The sequence below is a fragment of the Anas platyrhynchos genome, chromosome 1 (genome assembly GCF_047663525.1).
Source record: "Anas platyrhynchos isolate ZD024472 breed Pekin duck chromosome 1, IASCAAS_PekinDuck_T2T, whole genome shotgun sequence".
In the NCBI taxonomy this organism is placed as follows: Eukaryota; Metazoa; Chordata; class Aves; order Anseriformes; family Anatidae; genus Anas; species Anas platyrhynchos.
The window spans coordinates 142,001,068-142,007,067 of record NC_092587.1 but is presented as its reverse complement, the minus strand read 5'-3'; positions in this window follow the sequence as shown (position 1 = coordinate 142,007,067).

Sequence of the window (6,000 nt, the reverse complement as noted above, 5' to 3'; positions counted from 1 at the left end):
TTGCTCTTGGAAAGTTATTTGTAGGCTAAAGTGGAAGACAAAAGTATGTGATAAGTTTTAAAAATAAAACAAGGAAGGCCTACAAAGGCCTTTTCTACTAAGAAAATTATTTGTTAATGGTTTTTGCTTGTCAAACAAACATTAAGTCAACCATTCCCATTACATTTGCCAAATTGCTCCTAAATATTCATCCATCTAAACAGTCTTCCCCTAGCATAAATTGCAAAGTAAAAGTGCACAGTAATACTCAGGCATATTTCATGAACTCCAAACACATTACACATGAGCTCTAAATGCATAAACACTCCCTTGACCTCTCCAGTTTCTCCAATCTTATTCTAGTTTGACCTGAAGTAGAACAAAACTACTTTTTTTTTTCTCTTAATTTCTCGTGATTCATTATCTACTTTGACTAGAAAATACTTCTCAATGAAGAACTCTCCTTTTTATTTTTTCCATCGTTCAACTGTGCAAAATACACAATTTTCTGAAGAATTCACACTCTTATCGTCTATGTACCTGAACTGTCTCAATATATCTTCATAGATGGAGAAAATTATTTTTTTTATGGTCAAAGTTTTTTTTTCTTTTATTTTTTTTAATTTTTTTTATCTCTGGAATTGCACTAGGAATCTGAATCTATTTTATTTTGTTTTACTTTGAAAGTATGAAACCAGGAGAGATGTAAGCAGAATAACACAAAAAAATAAGGAGAGACAGGAGTAAACCAATCTGCCTTAGCTTCTGACCTGTCCTTTGATTTAATATTTTATATAGAGGCAGAAAGAGAATCTATATATTTTAAGAATTTCCTGATGCAGAATGAATATAAAAAATTCTCAAATATCTGTAGCAATGAAGAAAATCCTGCATGCAAATTCCAGAGATTGATTTACATTCAATAGATTCCCTTTCTTCGATTTTCTTCCTAAATTTTATTTTTCCTTTCCTTTTTTTTTTTTTTTTTTTTTTTTTTCTACAGCTTCTTCCACATTTAAGCTTTATTTCATCTCTTTGTGTGAAAAAATAAAGTAAAAAAAATAAATTGTCACCTAAGGTAAACTGGCCCATTAATAAAAACTCCTACCATGGGTAAATGCAACATTTTCCCAGGGAAAACATTAAGAGGATCCTGTCTCTGTGAATCAAACTTGGGATCAGTTTGGGCACTCTACTTCTCTTGCTGTAGTGGGCTCTTTCAACAGAGATGCTATGGTGTCCTGATGAGGGCACAAGTTGCTGTTTTCACATGTATTTCCGTGTGCAGCCCAGACATGATGGGAATTTAATGGAGGCTGTTGCCCTAGTTCCAGATGTTGCAGCTAAACAAGCAATCTTAAGTTACTCAGTCACTTGATCATGCTGACTAACAGAAGGGGCAAGGAGTAGCTGTTAAAAGGAGATAAAAAACATGTTTTGGCACACTGATACAAAAGGTGTTAAGTTTTAAATATGGTGTATGATTGTATCCTTAAGTTCTTCCAACATATAGACCACATGTTGCTATCATTGGCAGTATCTTATCTCAGTCCCACCTACATCAAATCCCTCAGGCAGCCCAATAGATTTCATGAAAAATAATGTTTCAGGAAGATATTTAATATGCTTAATTTATCAATTAGCAGATCTTTTATATGAGAAGCAAACATAAGAAATCCTGTATGCCAATTTGCATGGAAAACCATGGGTGTTCCAGAAAGAGAAGAACTCTACCAAAGTTCAAGGGCCACAGAACAGTGTAGCAACATCTGTTTTAGGATCTGATGAGAATAAGTGCAACTACTCAGTGGTGGCTCCTCTCTTTCAACCTAATTCAGGTTAATAATAACCGTTTATCACTACCATAAATTAGCTCCTTATAGACTGTAAAAAATTTGGTGGTTTTGTTGCACACTGGAGAGGCGACATAGCTCAGCACTCCAGCCTTGCTATGAAGGCTAGGTGCCAGGGAAAACTACAAAGACCATAGGTTTGCCTTTTAAAAGTCATCATTCAGGCTCATTAACTAGGAAATTTAGGACATGATATGGACATGTTTATTTTCCCAAGGACTTTGGTATCAAGGCATACTGGTCTCTGGCTTTTCACAATTTGTAAATTAACTGTTTTTTGCATTTTTTTCTTCTTTTTCCCCTCGACCCTTAGGGTTCCTTCAGGTTATGCAGAGAATGAAGGGGTCTAGCCTGAAGAAGTCAATGGTAGTAATCACACAAAAGTAATGAAGCTCTGTGATGGGACTAGTATACCAATGGAGAAAGGAAGCCATTCAAACTTTAAGAAAATCTTGGTATTTCTTTTCAGGCTAAAGGAGAAAACATTTTTTGTTGTTGTTTTGTTTGTTTGTTTGTTTTTTCTTTGTGTTTAGAAATTTATCGGAGCCTCAAATATCCATAGTTATATAGAGTTGATGGTCCCAAGTTCCTTAAAAATATCCAAAAAAACTACAATAATCACTGTATTTTCTGACTCTGTTTAAGTTTTTGTTTTGTTTTAAGATCGGGAATGAAGTTTTGGAAGAAACTCATTTTTCCTTTGCAATGTTAGCTTTTCTGAATGTTTTTTGAATGTTGTGTGATTAGGGACAGAGAAGCTCTACGGGGATATTGTATATGACAGGAGACAAGGTAACATTAAACTATCTTATTTTCTCCATATCAAATAAACATGATTATTGCATAACATTGATCTTAGGACACTCTTAATGATTGATCAGTACACCCTCTTAGGATTTTAAAAAAGCCCAAAAAATGAGAGGGCTGTTCAGAACCCCAAAATAATGTTTTATTTTTAAATCTAACTTATTTTCCACTTGCATTCTTCTAGGTCTGTCACTGTTCAAACATCTTATTTAGAGAGCTAAGGAAATGATAACTTATCACATAGTTAGTCCTGTGTGTCATTTTGTTTTCCTGTCATGGATTATTTTATTGTGTACCTCACCTACTTTCAGGCAAACTTTGCTACAGTTCACACAGTGCTAACTGCAGATTTCTGCAAAGGCATTTTTGATACCTCTTCACACAAATGAACAAGTATTAATTTCATGCTCCTTTTTAGAATTTAATGATGTTACTCTTGCATGTCAGTTTTAATTTAGAATTCACCTTATATGTATATATAAATATTTTGTGAGCTTGAGACCAAATCCCCTTCTTATCTGTAAAAATGAAGAGAAATGTTGAAGAAAACAAAACAGTTCTTACTGACAAAGAATTTTAGAAATAAGGCTGCAGCTTTGTGCATTGACTTTTAGTTGTGAACAATAGTAAATGTAAGATAATTCAGCCTTTGCAACCAGTACAGAAAGCTGAATCTCTCATTTTCAGCATTAGGCAATATATGAAACCCACCTGGGGATCCTGGGAAAGCCCATTCAACACACACTTTCAGCTTCATTTTGTTTTTCTCTTCCCACTACCCAGCCTACATGGACCTTGAAGGACATACAATCCTTCTCATTTTCCCACCTGTAACGAAGTATACCAGAGCAATAGCCCTGTTAGAAGAACGCAGTTCCTAATGCTCTCTTAACCCATTACAGCTGCATCAGTCACATAAATTGGGTGTATGCTCTGTGTTTCTTCACTGTAAACAAGCTCCACCTTTGGAGGTTACTTTTAAAGCTACATTCTGTTTCCATCAGTACACTAGGTTGAACAGATCTAGTTAAACACAAAGTAGGCAAAAATAAAATGTGTGAACCTATGCCTTGAGAAAAAAGACACCCTGTCTTTTGCAAGGATTCCACAGAATGAGCATTTTTGACAATATTTATATACGCTAGGTTTTCAACTCTACCTCGGACCTCCAGCGTACAACGATTCTACACATACACACCCACACTGTACACACATTGGCATATGGTATTTACAGTACACCTTCCATATTATCATATAACTTTCTTATTTCCCACTATGAAACATGAAGAAAATTTATGCTGCGTTGCATACAGTATGCTGTGTTCAAGTGAACTTTACTAAATACAAAGTTTCAAGATCAGGTCTGTGCGAATCATTAACTTTTCAAAAGGCACCAGTTCCCTTCTGTCACTAATGACATGCGTAACAGTTTAATGTAATGCTACTTTTAATTATCAGAGCCCTTTCTTTTAAATATCAAATTTCCCTCTCTAAATTGTCCTGAGTTCTCTTTACAGTCTCATCTGTCACTGTAAATGTCATCACTTTATTCCTCCTTTGGATGCAGTGACAGGCCCACTCTTATCCCCAGCTTTATCTCTTTTTCCATCCTTTATTGTACTACAAAGATCCCTTTTTCATAGTTTACAGCTGTATCCGCTTTCCACACGTGGCAAATGATTGCCTTGGTAAAGGTATTTTCTGTTTCAATCTTGCATTTTCCCAAGGGAGAACAAAAGGGACAAGCTTTCTGGAGTTGGTTTCACTGAGAAAATTGTTTAGAATTGCCTCATTCCTCAACAGATTAACGAATGCATACAATCCCGGCTTAAGTGCTATTGTACAGCACAATTTGTCCATTATACTTTGTCCTTTCCATTTAGAAAACCCCCTCACCAATTAAAGTAATACAGCCTTCCAATACCTGCTCCCAATTAAATCTGAGCTGTATTACCTGCCTTGATGCAGCTGGTCACAGATTCCTACCACTTACTAGCATTCATTAGCCCTATTCATTATAAAGGGGTTGGTGGCAGGAATTCAAGCTACTGGCTTTATTCAGGGGCCATCAAAATTATCAGCTTTCAGCACAAGGCCCCAGTAAGAACAGGATTAAGTGAAGGGAGAGGGAATTCATACAGTAGCAAAATGTCATTGTTTCTACTTTGCTCGTGTCTCTTCTAGCCCAGTGCATCAGGAGCATCCTGTGGGTGTACAAAAAAAAAAAAAAAGACAGCTGGGCACAATGGGAGAAAAGCCTTTTCCTCATTTTCTTTCAGCATTGCTCTTAATTTGGTTTTCCTGTGCCTCTTGCCCCCCAGCTTCTTTGCCCCAAAAGGTGGACTATTGTCTGATCTGAAGCCTATTTACAGATGTGATCATTAACCTCTTAAGGTCTGTTGCTACAGACTTGCTCAGTGTGATTTAGAGACATTTTCATTTCTTGAGATGAATTTTTTTTCTTTTTTTTTTTCTTTTTTTTTTTTCTGACTACATCCAAACATCTCTTAAATAACTCCAGGGATGGGGATTCCACTGCTTCCCTAGGCAGCCTGTTCCTGTGCTCAACCACCCTCTCTGTGAAGAAATTCTTCCTAATATCCAATCTAAACCACTTCTAGTGCAACTTGAGACTGTTAAATCATTTGATTCTCTGAAATATTTTGAGTGTCATGGTCCATTTTTTAATCAGGGCTTCCAGAATCTGGACAGTGGAGGTGGTAGGACAGGCAGTTACACTATAAGATATGGTACTGCCAATAGCAAAGGAATTAAGACTTTGGTTATGGAATTACTGTCACCTGGTTCTCAGAGGTGGCATAGAACTGTCATAATGGTGTTGTGCTCCAGCTCTGCCCATTCCCAAGAAGCCTGTGGCCATATTATGGCTCACTGCTGGAGGTTTCTAAGGACGGTGTAAGCAGGAACATTAAAAGGTCATGAGAAGAAATATTCCTTGTGAGTGTAGTGAATGGAGAGGCTTGCAATACTCAATTTAGGCAATTTTGGGATCAATTTAAAAATAATTCTTTACTGCAAACACTCATCTCTTATCAAGGATCAGCAACATATGCATATCCATAGCATTTTTTAAGGTGATAGAGGATGTATATTAGTGTTTTCCTCTCAATTAACTTCTAGGCAATTTTCCCAGCTAAATACATAACATCATTGGCAACATGCCAACCAAAACCTTAAGACCCAACACTAAATTCTGTACTTATACAGGCAGCTTAGAATTTCATGCGGTGAACTGGAAGAATGCCAGTAACTCCCACCATAAACCTAGCAGTAGGAACACTGTATATTTTTTTTATCAAGAAACTCTACTTTACTTTTCCAAGACCACTTGAAAACTGCA